The sequence below is a fragment of the Bufo gargarizans genome, chromosome 3 (assembly GCF_014858855.1).
Source record: "Bufo gargarizans isolate SCDJY-AF-19 chromosome 3, ASM1485885v1, whole genome shotgun sequence".
In the NCBI taxonomy this organism is placed as follows: Eukaryota; Metazoa; Chordata; class Amphibia; order Anura; family Bufonidae; genus Bufo; species Bufo gargarizans.
Window position 1 is genome coordinate 288,260,015 of NC_058082.1, and position 20,832 is coordinate 288,280,846.

The 20,832-nt window shown below is 39.2% G+C and overlaps 1 protein-coding gene across 10 annotated transcripts in view; it reads left to right on the plus strand.

Moving 5' to 3' along the window:
* Nucleotides 1–20,832, plus strand: part of BCAS3 (BCAS3 microtubule associated cell migration factor) — a 1,183,153-nt gene that overhangs the window by 1,112,340 nt on the left and 49,981 nt on the right. The gene's annotated exons all lie outside the window — the stretch shown is intronic.

A 20,832-nucleotide genomic window follows, 5' to 3' on the forward strand; every position in this document is an offset into this window, starting at 1 on the left:
CCCTCCAGCTCTTGTAAAACTACAACTCCAAGCATGCCCTTCTGTAGGCTGATAGCTGTAGGCTGTCTGGGAATGATGGGAGTTGTAGTTTTGCAACAGCTGGAGGGCCGCGGGTTGAGCATGCCTGTGTTAGAAAAATGCAAAAACCATAGGTATACAGTACACCAATCAAGATTTATGTGCAAATACTGGGAATTATGTGGTATATAATTTTACATTCCCCTATACAAACTGTTATCCTAGTTAAAAATGATACATTCCTAAACCTGATATAAATCATTAACAAAGGGTGTAATGCAGATGCTTTATTTCTCACGTATCATGGACCGAACACCTGAACCTCCTGCAGTTCATCAGAAAATAAGTTAGAGTGCCATAACTCTGGTTCTGATGAACTGGGGGAAGTCTGGGTGTTGCATCCACAATATGGGTACAAAAAAGCTCCTGCATTACACCCATGATTTTTTTTTTTAAGTTTGGTAATTGAAAGTGATAATTTATGGCAACACTCATTGAGAGAGAGTCTTTTTTTATTTTTTTATTGATAACAATCTTTTTCATCTTATATTAGATCTCTCCCTAATGATAATCGTTATCACTATTACTACACAGTGTAATGGGTATCACTAGAGGATCTGTTTGCATATCTTACTCTAAAAATTAGTTGTGGACAGGGATCCGCACAGTCTAAAATGGAAACTTTATTTATAGTTGTAGTAGTCTTTGTGGTATGAATGTTTGGCACTGTGATCCAGATGCTGGTAAACCTCTGTGTCATGGTGTCACAAAAATGGCCTAATTAGGCATAGAGGGGTGTGTAGATTAGCAAGCGCTCTTCTTCAAACAAGTTTTCTTTGAAAAAAGTCTCCCCACCCCATATGTGACAATCAGCAAATATGCTATTTGATTGATAGGAGAATTCATACCGTGTACAGAAGTCTATGTCCCTGTCCCATTTGGGTCATGTGCAGTTATACAGAGAATTAAGGATTTAATTTCCCCCTCTTTTCCCTGGAACCTGTCAGCACATACCACATAACCCTACCCCCTCCTTCTCCACTCTGTCTCAGATTATAGCCAGCTGAAGGTAGGAGGGCTGCTTTAAAGGGAACCTGTCACCAGTATTTTGTGTACAGAGCTGAGGACATGGGTTGCTAGATGGCCACTAGCACATCCGCAATATCCAGTCTCCATAGCTCTGTGTGCTTTTATTGTGTAAAGAAAACGATTTTATACATATGCAAATTAACCTGAGATGAGTCAGAGCTTGAAAATATGACTCTTCTCTGGTCACACAATTAAGATATGACTCTTTTATGTTAATTTGCATATGTATCAAATCGTTAGGTTTTTTTACACAATAAAAGCACACAGAGCTATGGGGACTGGATATTGCGGTTGTGCTAGCGGCCATCTAGCAACCCATGTCCTCAGCTCTATACTCAAAATCCCGATGACAGGTTCCCTTTAACCTGAAATATCTCAGGCTGCATGGCAGCTAGAGATGCAAGGCAGGTCTTGTTTCAAAGATGACAATCTAAGTGTGGCACTAGCTGCACTTTACTGTGTGAGATACTGCTGGGAGTGAGGGCTGCAGGGTAAAGCAGACTGATGTGACTAGCAACAATCTCTGTACACCACTGTGGAATATGTCAATGCTATATAAATAACAAATAAATTATTGTCCTTTACTTTTGGCTGTTCATAGGACAGTTTTTTGTCCTATACTAAGGCCTTGTTTCCACTGTGGGTGGTGGAGCATAGAACCACTACAGTTACTTGGGCAGTACATGGGCGTTTATTCATTTGAATACTTACTTTACCCCCAACAGCCAGGAGGGAACCAGAGATTAATTTGGCAACAAAAGTTGATGGCTCGGGACTAATGAAGGCAGACCTGCGTTAATCTACTGATCACCAAGTGGACATCAATATAGAAAGGAGTTGACATGCTGAGATAGCCCATTTAAGGGGTTTTATAGGATTTATTTCTATCTATTATGAGGACTTTCCCTTAAACAAAAGAAACACAAAGAAATCTATAGATTGTGTATAGATTTAATCCAAGTGATACCTAAAAACTGGATGCTAAATTGTAAGAAAACAAATACAACGGTGAGCTCTCCATATTATCTTGTCTACAGACGCAGATGCATTGTGCATTTCCTGAAACCTTCCTAGCTCTTTAGTCCCAACATAATCCATCTTTGTAATGTTCAATTATATAGATAAAAAATCTCATTTATTTCCATAGATCTAATAAAGTGACCTCCTCACAAGAGGTTAAGAGATGTTACAGACACTTATATATGTTGTGTTTCACAATAATTGTAGAGAAACTTGCTCTCTCTTGGTCGGATAACAATTGTAAGATAATAGCATTGTAAAACTTTTTATTGTAAAATAATTCAAAGAGTATTGGCTCTCATTATTTTAATCAGATTTTGCACCCCCTTTTTCATGTGGATAGAAAACATTCTAATATGACTGTTAAGTTTAGGACTCTTCTGACGTCATCAGGAACCAGGGTTTGTCCCCTCCATGTTGTCCTAGTAGTAAAGTAATATATTGTCCAGTGTCCTATGACTGTCATTGTATTAGTACACTATGATTATTCTCACCATGTACCATTTTGAGAAGTAAAGAGGCCTATGTTTCTGAAAGTTTAGTTAAAATCCCTTTTAATTATAACCTCTTAAAGAGGACCTGTCACCACTCTTGACATGTCTATTTTAATAGCTACATGTGTTCCTCATGTAATAACAATTCTTTGGCATCTAGTCTTATGGCTCTATGGTGTGCCATTCCTTTATTTTTTCTTCTAGAATTTATATATGAATTGCTATTAGCCTTCAGTAAGGGTACAGAGGGGAGGTAACAAGTTGAGGGTGTATTCCTGCACAGACTCCCTCTATCCAATCAGTGCTGCCATTTTCAGACTCTGCAGGTACACACCCTCAACTGATTACCAACTTACCACCCTTCTGTACCCTTACTGAAGGCTAATAGAAATTGTTATCACATGGGGAAAGCATGAAGCTATTAAAACAGACATGTCGGGAGTGGTGAAAGGTCCTCTTTAAGTATCCAGCGGGGCACAGCATTTTCTATATTTTCCATCACCACATTTTTTAGAACCGTACCTTTTTTTATGACATTGCCTTGTGAAACACACAGTCCTACATCAGATATACCCTAACAGAGATTTCCCCAGGACAGCTATGGCCATCTTTGTAAGGACCAGCCTTTTCCATTAAAAATGTTAGCCCTGGGGATTGCTATCATCGAGGATGGCAGTCAGGGGGCAGTGGGAGTCCCCATCACTTATGGCACCGCAATCATTACTGATCTCACAGCTAAACAGCAAGAATATCAATTGTCTTGTATCCTCACTCTTTTCATTGCCAGACACAATCACCCACCTCCACAGCTGGAGTTGCTGTGCCCACTTGATCACAAGACCATAAACATCTGGCATACCATGTACGACTAGGACAACCACATGTGCCATGTATTGAAAAAGATATACCTGAGGCGTGCATTTATGCCACAGGATGGGAAGATGTAATTTGTCAGGTTTATGGGTATATTTTTGATGTGATAATGGGTAACATAAGCAAACTAATTGGCACCAGAAAACTCACTTAGTTTTTCTATAATTTTCAGTAAAATTGACAAAAAACAATATCATAGAAAACAAATACTAGTTTGCATTGCTAAACATTGTAATTTTCTTTATAATAGTTATTTCTAATGTTTTTCAATGATACAGCAAGGAACAGAAGTATTTGAAAAACTCTGCGATTTTGCAAGTTCTCCCACTTAGAATTCATGAAGGGGTCTGAAATTCACCTTGTAGGTGCATTCCCACTCTGAGAGACAGAATTGAAATAAAAAACATCTGTATCATAGAGGGGTCTGAAATTCACATTGTAGGTGCATTCCCACTCTGAGAGACAGAATTGAAATAAAAAAAATCAGGAAGACCTCTGTCCACCCCACAGTCAATCAGATGCCAACTACTACCATGGGCAAGACCAAAGAGCTGTCAAAAGACACCAGAGACAACATTATGGACCTCCACAAGGCTGGAAAGGGCTACGGGGCAAGTGCCAAGCAGCTTGGTGAAAATAGATCAACTATTGGAGCAATTGTTAGAAAATGGAAGAGGCTAAAGACGACTGTCAGTCTCCCTCGGACTTGGGCTCCATGCAAGATCTCACCTCGTGGGGTATCACTGATCATAAGAAAGGTGAGGAATCAGCCCAGAACTACAAGGGAGGAGCTATTCAATGACATGAAGAGAGCTGGGACCACAGTTTCAAAGGTCACTGTCGGTAGAACACTACGCCGTCGTGGTTTAAAATCATGCATTGCATGGAAGGTTCCCCTGCTCAAGTTATCACATGTCCAGGCCCGTCTGAAGTTTGCCAATGACCATCTGTATGATCCAGAGGAGGCATGGGAGAAAGTCATGTGGTCAGATGAGACCAAAGTATAACTTTTTGGTCTAAACTTCACTCGTCATGTTTGGAGGAAAAATAAGGATGAGTTGCATCCCAAGAACACCATCCCTACTGTGAAGCATGGGGGTGGTAACATCATGCTTTGGGGGTGCTTTTCTGCAAAGGGGACAGGACGACTGCATAGTATTAAGGAGAGGATGAATGGGGCCATTTATTGTGAGATTTTGAGCAACAACCTCCTTCCCTCATTCAGAGCATTGAAGATGGGTCATGGCTGGGTCTTCCAACATGACAACGACCTGAAGCACACAGCCAGGATAACCAAGGAGTTGCTCCGTAAGAAGCATAGCAAGGTTCTGGAGTGGCCTAGCCAGTCTCCAGACCTAAATCTAATCGAACATCTTTGGAGGAAGCTGAAACTCTGTGTTGCTCAGCGACAGACCCGAAACCTAACAGATCTAGAGAAGATCTGTGTGGAGGAGTGGGCCAAAATCCCTGTTGCAGTGTGTGCAAACCTGGTCAAGAACTGCAGGAAACGTTTGACCTCTGTAATTGCAAACAAAGGCTTCTGTACCAAACACTGGTTTTCTCTGGTGTTCAAATACTTATGTTCAGCAGTGCAAGACCAATAAATTCTTTAAAAATCATACAATGTGATTTCCTGATTTTGTTTTTTAAATTCTGTCTCTCAGAGTGGGAATGCACATAAAATGTGAATTTCAGACCCCTACATGAGTTCTAAGTCGGAGAACTTGCAAAATCGCAGGGTGTTCCTCACTGTATATGTGTTTCTCAACATCCAACTGTGCCCAGAATTGACTGTCTAAATTGAAAATGATGTAACTTGATGCTATGCTTTTTGAATTGCTTCTGAACTCTATTTTAATATCAGATTGGATTTTATTTTAATACCATTGGCTTTGATTAACGTCCTCTCAGCCATACACATATTTTCATGTATTATAACACCTTCACAGGAAAAAGAAAATTAGCCATTTATGCCAGGGCTGTCCAATTATGAGAATGAGCACATCTAGGCTTATCTAATAGTTTGGTGTTGTGTTCTTTAATGCTGTCAAGACAGATGGAGGTTTCCAGAGTTCTATGGAAAGTTGCCAGTTACACCACCCTGATCTTGAGCATCTTTAATAGATGCTGGAAACACGATTGCAAATGATGAAAATCATTGCTGCTTTAGGCTAGCAGCGCACGGTTGTCGGTAGACTTGCAGAAATCCCGCACAAACTTCCATGCAGATTTCTGCACCAAATCTTTATCAAAATCAGCATAGGTTAATTGCAGATTTAGTTATGGATTTGATGAAGTTTTCCCGCAGATCTCACCCTTGCTCTAAAAAAAGGTTGAAATCTGCATAAAAAAACGCACAAACAATTGACATGCTGCGGATTTCAAAGTCCGCACAGAAGGCCAATTGCCACATGGATGAAAAAAGCACAATGTAGTATGAGATTTATGAAATCTCATACACTTTGCTGGTACTTAATTACAACTGCGTGCAATCCACAATGTGTGCAGATGGCCTTAAAGAGGTTTCTTCACTTCAGCAAGTGGCATTTATCATGTATAGAAAGTTATTACAAGACACTTACTAATGTACTGTGATTGTCCATATTGTTTGCTTTGCTAACTGGATGAATTTTTCCATCACATTATACACTTCTCGTTTCCATAGTTACAAAAAAGCAGCAATGGCCGTGCTTGCACAGTTTAGAGAAAAGCACCAGCCTCTCTGGTGGCCGGGATCACGGGAGCTCACCTAAGCTAGCGCTTTTTCCTATGGTTTGAAAGCACGACCACCGCTGCAGGGTGGACGTAACCATGGAAAACGAGAAATGTATAATGTGATGAAAAAATGCATGAAGCCAGCAAAGGAGGCAATCTGGACAATCACAATACATTAGTAAGTGCCTTGTATTAACTTTATCTACATAATAAATACTATTTGCTGAAGTGTGACAATCCTTTAAGGCTTATGTTGTAATTAATATTTAACATCAGACTTTTTAGCCCATCTATAATATACCCATGTCTATAGTCTGTCATTATTAAATTAAGCATAGCCTGACTAGATCTCCAAAGCTATGTAATGGCCAGATTTATAATGTGTTGTGTAAGCATGTGTGAAAGTCACAATGTGAATAGGTTTGGCATAGAGGATGTGCTGGCAGGGAAATACTTGACATGATTTAGGAAGGCTAGATGTTTCTGCCTTCATTATTTTGTTAGCTTGTGTTTGATGGTGTGCCAGAACCCATTGTCTTTATTACTGTCTTTTTTCTTCCAATGGTGAAAACAATGCAATTGCCTTTTGTTGTTCATTTGCATTTCATATTTGTAATTAGCTTTTTATGATGTTTTGTTGGATATGTCAGACGGGTGTTGCAATAATATGCTTCCTACACCTCTCTGACTATAAATGTGTCTCCATGCTTCCATCAATTATAGTCATTGTGTGAAGTCTAGGACTGGAAAGCACTTGGCTGCATTCCACAAAAACAGCAACACCATTAGAGTATGTGTCGATGAGATATTACCATCCTTACAGTAAAGAAAATACTGTACCCAAAATATTTTGACTCATCATTAAGATAGTTGGCATAATGTAGTTGAAGTGTTTAAAGGGGTTAACCCATGGCTAATGAAAAAAATAAAATAAATCAGACATGATATAGTACATGACAATCTCTTTCTAACAAAGCTAGAACCAGCCCTGCACCTCATATAAATCTAGATATCCCCCGGTTCATTGTTCCAGTTGCTCTACTAGATTTTCCTCAGGCTGGTGGCTCAGGGAGTGTATCTTTTTTGCTGCAGCTCTCTCACTGTAACTGTCACAGCTCCAAACAGTAGATACGGCTGGGGGCAGTTGAAGGATGGAACTGAGCATGTGTGTCCTCAGTAAGGTGGACAGAAAAATGAGGGAAAGAACAAAAAGCAGATGGCACTATACAGATGCTATTTATTAAATAGCTCACTCTCTATACTACATTTTTTTTTTTTATTAAATATAATTACAAAAGTTTTCTGATCCAGGTGCTGGTTTGAAACGTGTAGAATATTTTTTCATGGGACAACCCCTTTAAGTTGTAAATACTAAGTAATTTTGTTAAAGGAGCAGAGCTTTCTGTTGCCAATGAGTTGAACATAGTTTCCAGTATGTTTTGACATTTGCATGCAGCTAACTCATAAGCCATAGCAGGATGATAAAATCCTAGTAAATATGTCTTGATGCGATATAGTACTACCCAATGAGTGTGTCTGGAAACACAAGTGGCTCCAAAGTTGTTAGATGGTGCAGATAGTCTTGCCCTCTAGTGATGCCAAGCCTAAGACAGGCACCTGGCTCCTACTTTGGACGCACTTAACACTACAGTTAGCTCAGTACTAGTGAAGTTTATTGTTTGCCATTTTTCACACAGATTTTCACACCCCCTTTTACTTTTGAATGTGGCTCCCTAACTTAACTTACCGTATTTTTCACTTTATAAGACGCACCTGATGATAAGACACACCTACTTTTTGAAGAGGAAAATAATAAAATAAAAAAAATTGAACCAAAACGTGTGCTTTTGGTGGGTTTTGTACTGATGGTGGTCTGTGGATGACACTATTATGGGGGATCTGTGGATGACACTGTTATGGGGAGATCTGTGGATGACACACATATGGCACCTTATGCTGGTCCCCTCATGGCCCTATGTGTCACAGTATTAAGTTATTAATGTGTCCCCACATGTCCATTACACCGGGCCCCACTTACAGCCGTCTTCACATGTAAAGTCTATTCATTTAATCCTCAAGCAGTGGTTTTGCTTTGTTAAACTAATTGTCTGTAGTAGTACTCACTATGAAAGTAGCGGGCAGGCCGGCAGCATCACATCACTCACTCAGTCACGCTCCTGTTCCGCCAGTTTCAATAATGAAGTGGGAGGAGCGTGACCGAGTGAGTGACGTGACGCTGCCGCCTGCCTGTTGCCTTGATTGTGAGTACTACTACAGGAGATTAGTTTAACAAAGCAGCGCCACTGCTTGAAGAATAAATGGTGTAAATGGAGTACAGTGACTGCACCTGGCTCCGCCGCGAGAGCAACAGCAGTTGCCAGCCTTCAGCCCCTCCTCCCACCCGCATGATAGAGCTTAACTGTAACTGGTACATCGCAGGCCGCTATGCTGCACAGCGCGACCTGCGATGTATCAGTGTCAGCCAAGTGAAAATTACACTATTCGCTTTGTAAGACGCACTGCCATTTTCTCCCTACTTTGGTGGGGAAAAAGTGCGGTAGCTATGTCTGATGTAATATGTGGCTTTCTGTCAAGCTTGCTGTTCAGCTTTGTCTTCCTTGCGCTAACGAGTAGGGTTCTTACCGAACTTTCGGATTTTTGGACCCCAGACGAGTTCGAGTTCGGTGTTCGGCAAGTTAAGTTTTTGAAAGACTGCAGAGCAGCCAATTAACAAGCGTTTAACTGGTGTGCCCTTAGAAGCCATCACAGCCATGACTACTACTAGAGAATAGGAAAGAATCTATCTGTTATCAGAAGTGCTTGTTGTTAACTCTGTGATCTACAGCGATTTTGTTTTGTGGGTGCATTGCAACATTTTTTTACCCTGCCCTGACCCCAGTGACACAGAAAAATAAGTTTTATTCGTCTGTTAGTTAGGTGGGTGTCGGCGGCCATTTTGTGCAAGTTCAGTGCACCAGCACTGCAAAGGTGCCAGGGACAATAATTTAACCTAGTTCTTTTAGTTCAGTGGGCAATATATACCCATTTTTTAACCCCTTAGGGACACATGACGTACCGGTACGGCATGTTACCCGAGTCCTTAAGGACACATGACGTACCGGTATGTCATGTGTTGTTCCGATCACCGCCGCCCGGCGGGCGGTGATTGTAACAAGGTGCCTGCTCAAATCATTGAGCAGGCACCTCGGCTAAATGCGTGGGGGGTCCCGTGGCATGGAAGGCAGCGCGATAAAGTAAAAAAAAAAATGGTAAAAAATAGGAAGGGGGGGAAAAGTATACATATTAGGTATCGCCGCATCCGTATTGACGGCTCTATAAACATATCACATGACTTAACCCCTCAGATGAACACTGTAAAAAATAAATTATAAAAACTGTGCTAAATAAACCATTTTTTGTCACCTTACATCACAAAAAGTACAACAGCAAGCGATCAAAAAAGGCGTTTGCTCACCAAAATAGTACCAATCTAACCGTCACATCCCGCAAAAAATGAGCCCCTACCTGAGACAATTGCCCAAAAAATAAAAAAACTAAGGCTCAGAATATGGAGAAAAAAACTATTATTGTGTAAAACTTACATTAAAAAAAGTATACATATTTGGTATCCCCGCGTTCGTATCAACTGGCTCTATAAAAATATCACATGACCTAACCTCTCAGATGAACACCATAAAAAATAAAAACTGTGCTAAATAAACCATTTTTTGTCACCTTACATCACAAAAAGTGTAATAGCAAGCGATCAAAAAGTCACCCCAAAATAGTGTCAATCAAATCGTCATCTCATCCCGCAAAAATCATACCCTACCCAAGGTAGGCGATTGCCCAAAAACTGAAAAAATTATGGCTCTCAGACTATGGAAACACTAAAAGATGATTTTTTTTTGTGCTTCAAAAATGAAATCATTGTGTAAAACTTACATAAATAAAAAAAGTTTACATATTAGGTATCGCCGCATCCGTGACAACCTGGTCTATAAAAATATCACATGATCTAACCTGTCAGATGAATGTTGTAAATAACAAAAAATAAAAACGGTGCCAAAACAGCTATTTCTTGTTATCTTGCCTCACAAAAAGTGTAATATAGAGCAACCAAAAATCATATGTACCCTAAACTAGTACCAACAATACTGCCACCCTATCCCGTAGTTTCTAAAATGGGGCCACTTTTTTGGAGTTTCTACTCTAGTGGTGCATCAGGAGGGCTTCAAATAGGACATGGTGTCAAAAAAAAACAGTCCAGCAAAATCTGCCTTCCAAAAAACGTATGGCATTCCTTTCCTTCTGCGCCCTGCCGTGTGCCCGTACAGCTGTTTACGACCACATATGGGGTGTTTCTGTAAACTACAGAATCAGGGCCATAAATATTGAGTTTAGTTTGACTGTTAACCCTTGCTTTGTTACTGGGAAAAATTGATTAAAATGGAAAATTTGCCCAAAAATTTAAATTCTGAAATTTCATCTCCATTTGCCAATAACTCTTGTGGAACACCTAAAGGGTTAATGACTTTGTAAAATCTGTTTTGAATACCTTGAGGGGTGTAGTTTCTTTGATGGGGTCACTTTTATGGAGTTTCTACTCTAGGGTTGCATCGGGGGGCTTCAAATGGGACATGGTGTAAAAAAAAAAAACTGTCCAGCAAAACCTGCCTTCCAAAAACCGTATGGCATTAATTTCCTTCTGTGCCCTGCCGTGTGCCCGTACAGCGGTTTACGACCACATATGGGGTGTTTCTGTAAACTACAGAATCAGGGCCATAAATATTGAGTTTGGTTTGGCTGTTAACCCTTTGTAACCGGAAAAAAAAAATATTAAAATGGGAAATCTGCCAAAAAAAGTGAAATTTTGAAATTGTATCTCTATTTTCCATTAATTCTTGTGGAACACCTAAAGGGTTAACAAAGTTTGTAAAAATCAGTTTTGAATACCTTGAGGGGTGTAGTTTATAGAATGAGGTCATTTTTGGGTGGTTTCTATTATGTAAGCCTCGCAAAGTAACTTCAGACCTGAACTGGTCCCTAGAAATTGGGTTTTTGAAAAATTCTGAAAAATTTCAAGATTTGCTTCTAAACTTCTAAGCCTTGTAACATCCCCAAAAAATAAAATATTCCCAAAATGATCCAAACATGAAGTAGACATATGGGGAATGTAAAGTAATTGGAGGCATTACTATGTATTATAGAAGTAGAGAAATTGAAACTTGGAAATTTGCAATGTTTTACAAATTTTGGGTAAATTTGGTATTTGTTTTATAAATAAAAATGAATTTTTTTTTAACCTCATTTTACCAGTGTCATGAAGTACAATATGTGACGAAAAAAACTATCTCAGAATGGCCTGGATAAGTCAAAGCGTTTAAAAGTTATCCGCACTTAAAGTGACACTGGTCAGATTTGCAAAAAATGGCCTGGTTCTTAAGGTGAAATAGGGCTGAGTCCTTAAGGGGTTAAGTGCACTTGTATATGTGCCAGGGGAAGGCAAAATAATATAGGGAATCGGTCTATGAGTTCAGGGACCCAGGGGGTGACATATTCACATTTTTTTTCTGTAAAGTACAATCCAAGTAAATCCATCTGTTAGATTCTGTGGGGGCAAATTATAATTTGTTTGCTAAAAAGTACATTTGCGCCCTGCACTGCATTTATGACAGTCCAATACAAGCGTAAAATACCGCTGTTATATTCTGGTTTTTAAAAAAGCACCCATTTTGTCCTAGATACTACATTTGGGGCCTTTGCTGCATTTGTGACAGTCCAATCCAAGCGTTAAATACCGCTCTTATACTCAGATATTTAAAAAACACCCATTTTGTGCAAGACCCTACATTTGGGGCCTTTGCTGCATTTGTGACAGTCCAATACAAGCTTTAAATACTGCAGTTATATTCTGGTTTTAAAAAAACACCCATTTTGTCCTAGATACTACATTTGGGGCCTTTGCTGCATTTGTGACAGTCCAATCCAAGCGTTAAATACCGCTCTTATACTCAGATATTTAAAAAACACCCATTTTGTGCAAGACCCTACATTTGGGGCCTTTGCTGCATTTGTGACAGTCCAATACAAGCTTTAAATACTGCAGTTTTATTCTGGTTTTAAAAAAACACCCATTTTGTGCAAGACACTACATTTGGGGCCTTTGCTTCATTTGTGACAGTCCAATACAAGCTTTAAATACTGCAGTTATATTCTGGTTTACAAAAAACACCCATTTTGTGCAAGACACTACATTTGGGGCCTTTGCTGCATTTCTGGCAGTACAATACAAGCTTTAAATACTGCAGTTATAGTCTGTTTTTTTTAAAAAACACCCATTTTGTGCAAGACCCTACATTTAGGGCATTTGATGCATTTGTGACAGTCCAATACAGGCTTTAAATACTGCAGTTATATTCTGGTTTTAAAAACACACCCATTTTGTCCAAGATAATACATTTGGGGCCTTTGCTGCATTTGACAGTCCAATACAAGCTTTAAATACTGCAGTTATATTCTGGTTAAAAAAAAAAAACACCCATTTTGTGCAAGATCTTACATTTGGGGCCGTTGCTGCATTTGACAGTCCAATACAAATGTTAAATACTGCTGTTATATTCTGGTTTAAAAAAAAAGCACCCATTTTGTCCTAGATACTACATTTGGGGCCTTTGCTGCATTTGTGACAGTCCAATACAAGCGTTAAATACCGCTGTTATATTCTGGTATTTAATAAAACACCCATTTTATTTGTGCAAGACACAACATTTGGAGCCTTTGCTGCATTTGTGACAGTCTAATACAAGCTTTAAATACTACAGTTATATTCTGGTTTTAAAAAAAAACACCCATTTTGTCCTAGATACTACATTTGGGGCCTTTGCTGCATTTGTGACAGTCCAATACAAGCGTTAAATACCGCTCTTATATTCTGATATTTTAAAAAAACACCCATTTTGTGCAAGACCCTACATTTGGGGCCTTTGCTGCATTTGTGACAGTCCAATACAAGCTTTAAATACTGCAGTTTTATTCTGGTTTTAAAAAAACACCCATTTTGTGCAAGACACTACATTTGGGGCCTTTGCTTCATTTGTGACAGTCCAATACAAGCTTTAAATACTGCAGTTATATTCTGGTTTACAAAAAACACCCATTTTGTGCAAGACACTACATTTGGGGCCTTTGCTGCATTTCTGGCAGTACAATACAAGCTTTAAATACTGCAGTTATAGTCTGGTTTTTTAAAAAAAACACCCATTTTGTGCAAGACCCTACATTTAGGGCATTTGATGCATTTGTGACAGTCCAATACAGGCTTTAAATACTGCATTTATATTCTGGTTTTAAAAACACACCCATTTTGTCCAAGATAATACATTTGGGGCCTTTGCTGCATTTGACAGTCCAATACAAGCTTTAAATACTGCAGTTATATTCTGGTTAAAAAAAAAAAAACACCCATTTTGTGCAAGATCTTACATTTGGGGCCGTTGCTGCATTTGACAGTCCAATACAAATGTTAAATACTGCTGTTATATTCTGGTTAAAAAAAAAAGCACCCATTTTGTCCTAGATACTACATTTGGGGCCTTTGCTGCATTTGTGACAGTCCAATACAAGCGTTAAATACCGCTGTTATATTCTGGTATTTAATAAAACACCCATTTTATTTGTGCAAGACACAACATTTGGAGCCTTTGCTGCATTTGTGACAGTCTAATACAAGCTTTAAATACTACAGTTATATTCTGGTTTAAAAAAAAAAACCACCCATTTTGTCCTAGATACTACATTTGGGGCCTTTGCTGCATTTGTGACAGTCCAATACAAGCGTTAAATACCGCTCTTATATTCTGATATTTAAAAAAAACACCCATTTTGTGCAAGACCCTACATTTGGGGCCTTTTCTGCATTTGTGACAGTCCAATACAAGTTTTAAATACTGCAGTTATATTCTGGTTTTAAAAACCACCCATTTTGTGCAAGATAGTACATTTGGGGCCTTTGCTGCATTTGTGACAGTCCAATACAAGCGTTAAATACTGCTGTTCTATTCTGTTTTTTTTTTTTAAATGGGTGTTTTTTTAAAACCAGAATAAAACTGCAGTATTTAAAGCTTGTATTAGACTGTCACAAATGCAGCAAAGGCTCCAAATGTTGTGTCTTGCACAAATAAAATGGGTGTTTTATTAAATACCAGAATATAACAGCGGTATTTAACGCTTGTATTGGACTGTCACAAATGCAGCAAAGGCCCCAAATGTAGTATCTAGGACAAAATGGGTGCTTTTTTTTTAAACCAGAATATAACAGCAGTATTTAACATTTGTATTGGACTGTCAAATGCAGCAACGGCCCCAAATGTAAGATCTTGCACAAAATGGGTGTTTTTTTTATTTTTTTAACCAGAATATAACTGCAGTATTTAAAGCTTGTATTGGACTGTCAAATGCAGCAAAGGCCCCAAATGTATTATCTTGCACAAAATGGGCGTTTTTTGTAAACCAGAATATAACTGCAGTATTTAAAGCTTGTATTGGACTGTCACAAATGCAGCAAAGGCCCCAAATGTAGGGTCTTGCACAAAATGGGTGTTTTTTTTAAATATCAGAATATAAGATTGAATATAAGATTGAATGCACCGTGGTGCTGCTGGTGTTGGTGGATCTCCTGTTGCAGGGAGAGGACGTGGTCGATCTGTGCCAGCTACACGCACAAGTGAAACACCTAGCTCAGGTGCGAGTATGTGACAGAACGTTCAGCGTTATTTGGTCGGGCCTAATGTGGCTCTACGAATGGTGAGGCCAGAACAAGTACAGGCGATAGTAGATTGGGTGGCTGACAGTGCCTCCAGTTCCTTCACAGTGTCTCCCACCCAGTCTCCTGCTGAAAGATCAGAGTTGGCACCTGCAGCCCATAGCCATCAGTTTTTCACCTCACCTCCTTGCAAATCAGTTTAGCAGTCTGAGCCCCAAGTCGTGCAGCAGTCTCTTCTGCTCTTTGATGACTCTGCTAGCAGGGTTTCCCAGAGCCATCGACATAGCCCTGCACCAGAAGTGGAAGAGATTGAATGCACCGATGCCCAACCACTTATGTTTTAGGATGAGGACATGGGAAGACCACCGCAACACGTCTCTGATGATGACGAAGCACAACTGCTGCGGCTTTCTGCAGTCTGCAGACCGACAAGGAGGGCAGGGGTAAAGAGTGGGTGGAAGATGATGTGGAGGATGATGAGGTACTAGACCCCACATGAAATCAAGGTCATGCGAGTGACGTGTGCAGTTTGGAGGAAGAGGCAGTGGTCGCACAGAAGCACCAGCACATGTTTGAATTTTGGTCCATCCTAAATTGGTTGCCAACAGTGCAGATTATGTATTAGTGGTATGTGCACAAACCTTTTCATTAACTTTAATTATTATGATGCCAGAAATGCATCTTGTACAAATGTGTCTATAGTGAACGGGAAATCTATATAACAAGTTAGCCATTATTTTGCCATCTAAAACTATTTAATCCATAATACATATGTTTAAATACTGTGACTCATTTCTAAAGAAACAAAGAAAATCAGTGGATCCATCAATTTTTTTGAAGGAAATGGCGCAACACGTGGATAAATAAAGAGTACACTTCATGAGCCGTTTTTTTTATTTTTTTTATTTCCATTCTCTACTTTTCGTAATTACCTTTCAATGTTTTTTGTAAAAGTGGTATAATACAAGTAAAATACAATTTTCTCTGGAATTTGATTTTTGGAATCTGTGGTGAACGAGAGGCCACCTGTGATTTGAAAACATTGTGAAAAGTGTAATAGGGGAATCTTAAATAAAACAAACCCATTGAGAAACAGAGCCAAGAATTAGTCAAGCTGATGTATGAGGAAAGCATGTAGGACTGCTGTTTATGTGAATTGAAAAAAGACATAAATTATATAAGAAAACTACAATGGATAAGTGTATGGACTCAGTGGGTAAAAAATAACATTCGTTATTAAAAAATTATATTCTTTCCTGCACCAAATATCTCTTTTTCCATTTAAAAACAGAAAGGAAGCCTTTAGTCAAATCATTCTCTGTGTGACAGGTCCTTACCTGAACTGTTTGGACAGTACTCATTATTGTTGTTTGCTCATTGTTTCATCTCCTGTTGGAAAATAAAGAAGTAAAGAAACGTAAGCTGGCCATACACTTTGGATGTACATTGGCCAAACCCAACAATTTCTGCATGATGGGCTAACTGTTTAATGTGTATGAGGGCCTTCCAACTCTCCCCCTATGACAGGTTGGGGAAGAGAACATGTTGATTCTTTTTTTCTTCGGGAGGTAAGTTGGTGTCCCCATTGATAACACATAGACGCTCATATGAGCAGAGCGTGCATGTGTATGGGGGGGGGGGGGGGCTCAGAGGAGGTAGTTGTTGGCCGAACAAGCATTTGGTTGACAGCTGTCTAATGTGAATGGCCATAGTTATTCATCAACACTAGAATAATATAAAGGACACAGAACACAAAACCTCTAAAAATGATTTCATAATGGGCCTGCTTTCTCTGACAAGCCTCAGCACTTGTAATAGTTATCAGAAGAGCAAACTGAGCTTCTCATTTATTAGACCTGTTACTTGTGATCACCATTGATTTCCCAGTTATGACAAATGTCCACAGTTATTGTTACAGTTGGAACAACAGTTGATAAAAATATGTTAACGTATCTAATCATTCTTCACAATCAACAAGGCAAATGGAAGAAAATACCAGTATTTTCAGTTAACCTGCAGTAAATACTTGCCTCTTTGCTTAACCCCACCTTTATATAAGGGTATGCCAACTAAATATAATCATATGTGCTGGCAATACTATTTATTTATTGACTTTTGTACAGCATATAGTTGGAGTCCTTTATAGTTGGCATTTGTCAAGGTGCTAGATGTGTGCCAGCTTGATAAGTCATATTGTTTCTTAAGAATATCAGATACTTTCATGGAAAAGGCTTTTTTTCTGAACCAATTTTCCTGTGTGCAATTTTCTGCATAAGGATACTTGTAAGAAATGATTGCCTAATGATATGATATCTTGATGATATCTTCTCTTATTGCTCATTAAAAACATTGAACGATCATCATACATTCATTACTGAGCATCTGTTGTACTGTATGGTGGAGCTTAAGATCTAGATTGTATTAACAGTGTGCATTAATGTTGGCTATGCATTAGATTTGTGCATCCAAAAACTCTGATTTAGACCATTTTAAGTGCATTTTTGTGACAGGAATGATTGTAAAAGATGCCGACCCATGGGAGATATCTGTCTAAAAATTAATCCACCATGTTGTTTTTGTTTGGTTGTTGTTGGGAGCAGTCATTGAATCAGTTCCTTGTGTCAATTGTCAGATCTGCATCTTATCAATATAGAATCTCAGACCACAGATCGAGGCAGAGATCGTTTGGGGATTTGTCTCTTTAACTTCTGGCTTTTCTGCCCAGCAACTTCCATGGTCTGAATCCTTAAATATATGGCTAGCTGATTGACACTGGTTCCATTTACACTCATTGCAAGGTTCCGAAGAGTGACCACTAGTGTGTTTTTTCCCCCAGCCTGTTGCCAATAAAAGTTAAATTCTTGATTCAGTGCAGGAACCTTTTATCCACCTTTCATTTTCCAAAATTATCTAAAAAAAGACAGCCACTTTGGAAACAAATCTGTGGTGATCAGTTAGATTGAAGCTATTATAACCTCCATTTACATGCTATCGCCAGAAGTGCCACATCTGGCCGCTGCAGTGGAAATGTGGTACATGGTGGTCACACAAATGCATAGTAGATAAAAAGAAGGAGAGCTGGTTGAACGCCTACCTCAATACTACCACAGGTAAATCAGAACCAAGAAGAAGGGTAGTAGTTTACTAAAACTTAATTTTTATTCAAAATTGCTAAAAAAATTGGGCATCTGTACCCAAATATAATCCCAAAAAGTATGTGCACACCAACATACGTGCCACAAGCACCGCAAATAAATGTTGAATACCCTTTCTGTAGTCAAATCACAAGGGAAACCTCTAGACACATATATTATGTAAGTGCTGTCTACAGAATGGTACATAGAAAAAGATCCCAAAACGGATTACAGAGATATCCACATAGATAACCCTGTAGGGTGCCAGAGATACATAGGTGAATACTCAAATTGGGAACAGAAATGGCAACATCGCAAAATTACAGTACGGGAACATAATGTCTTACAGTACCTATGCCCACTTGATTCCCTCTTACATCAGAGATACTGGAGACCTGTTGACCAAACTGGATGGGGTAACAGTTAAAAAAGATTGGTTCCTGGCTATAGACGTTGAGGCCCTATATTCTTCAATTCCACATGAAGCAGGTATATGTGCTGTGGAATACTTCCTCAAAGCCAGAGGCCAACTATTCTTAACCCACAATACATTTGTCTTGGAGCTACTAGATTTTGTTCTTTCTAGGAATGATTTTCTCTTTGATGATCACTTCTACCACCAACTCAGGGGCACCGTGATGGGTAGATCCTGTGTGCTGTCCTACTCTAATTTGCTCCTGGGCTGGTGGGAGGAGACTGTGGTATTTGGTGACCCTCCAACACCAGGCATCAGCAATGTCATACTATGGGCATGCTTCATAGATGACATCTTTTGTCATCTGGAGTAGTACCAAGACTGAAATTATTGAGTTTGTGTCACTTCTAAATACTAACTAAATAAATCTGAGATTTACGTTGGTCATTGAAAATGACTATTTGCCCTTCTTAGACATTTCCATTAAGAAAAAGGAATCAGGACATTTAATGACCAGTATCTATCGAAAACCTACCTCAACCAATTCCCTTTTGAGATGGGAAAGCTACCATCCTGTACCCCTCAAATGTAGAATACCAACCGGACAGTATCTGAGACTCAGACGTAACTGTTCTGACAGAATTCATCCAACGGGCAGATGATTTAAGAAACAGGTTCCATGAGCAGGGGTACCCTGATGGAGTCCTTTTTACAGCATATCAAAGGGCGCTTGGCCAGGAACACACCACATTATTACATCCTTCTCATCCCACCCCACACACTACACAGGGCTTAATAAATTGGTGGATACTTTTGACACAGCATCAGCACAAATTCAAGACATCATCTTTTTCCGACATTGAGACACTCTGCTGATGAACCCTGACCTAATTGATACCCCTATCCCCCATCCTACAATCACATAAAGACGGGGCAATCTGATACATAGCCACTTTACATCATCGCAGACCCCTAAAACATGGCACCATTAAAAGGGTGCTATAGATGTGGTAATTGCAGTTTTTGTGACTTTGCACAGACTGGCAAGACTTTTACAGGTAGAGAAGCTACTCCTGTATTTTATATATATATATAGCTTCAGATTATTACAAAATTAGCCATATGCTCTTATATTTACCTATGACCTAGTCTTTTTGCTATACTTTGGTATAAATTACTAATTACCTTTTTTATTCGCAAAATTGGGCTGGTTTATTTTAAATTGAACAACCAGCCACATATATGCCCTTTATCCCCTGATGAGTCTTGGGCACATAGTATTATAAGACAAAATGCGTAGGGATAATCACCCTTCCTAGGGGTCCTTCATCATATAGCCTCTTTAGGTAGGGATGTCCAGGGCCTCCTATCCTTAGGGAAAGGTTCCGGACGGGGCCGCCCTTGTCAGGGCGATGACTCCATATTAGGAGGACATCAGGGTACATCAGTTCTGACAGGGAGGTCTAGGGACAGCGTTCAACATTAGGACCCTGCCCATTATTTTTTGCTCCAAGTTTGATTCCAGAAGACTCCTACCTACCAGTAAGATTGTTCCTTTTATTAATAGGAAAACGTTACATTCTGTGATTGGTAGGTGCTTTGTTGCTATGCCCTTGTGATTTTATTACAGAAAGGGTATTCAACAATTATTTGCAATGCTTGTGGCACATATGTTGGTGTGCACATATTTTTGGGGATTATATATGGGTACAGATGCCCGAATTCTTTAGCAATTTTGAATAAAAGTTAAGTTTTAGTAAACTACTTCCTTCCTTTCTTCACACAAATGCATAGCCAACCATTAAATACATGCAGGCCTGGTCAGCCAGAGTGAGAAATTATCATGATGAATGGTTCTCATCTCTGACTCATACAGGGGGTCTCAATCGGTAGAACAGACAAGGCTGAAAGTAAACATTACCTAAGGAGGTATCAGGAAATGTTTCCCTTGTTCCTGGATCCATTCCTGCTTTTGATTAAAGAAATCATAATGGAGAGGTGATCTGAATGTAGTGTGAAACCAGCCTAATCTGGAATCTTAATTTTGTATCTGTGCTAGCTTTGTGTATACAAGGAGCTGTTTTTGCTTCCTTCCCAATATAATTTCTTTGCTGAACAGTTTTAACATGTTGTAAATGAAGACCCCTGATAGAAGCTTAACTGCGCTTCCAGACTAATCACTTAAACAGCCAGTAGACTCATAGTGTTCATAGTACAGCTATCTGCCAATTTACACTCATTATTGTAGAGTTATGACTACTGCAAGATACATTATACTTATTACTGCCATTACTAGCTTACAGCACCAGC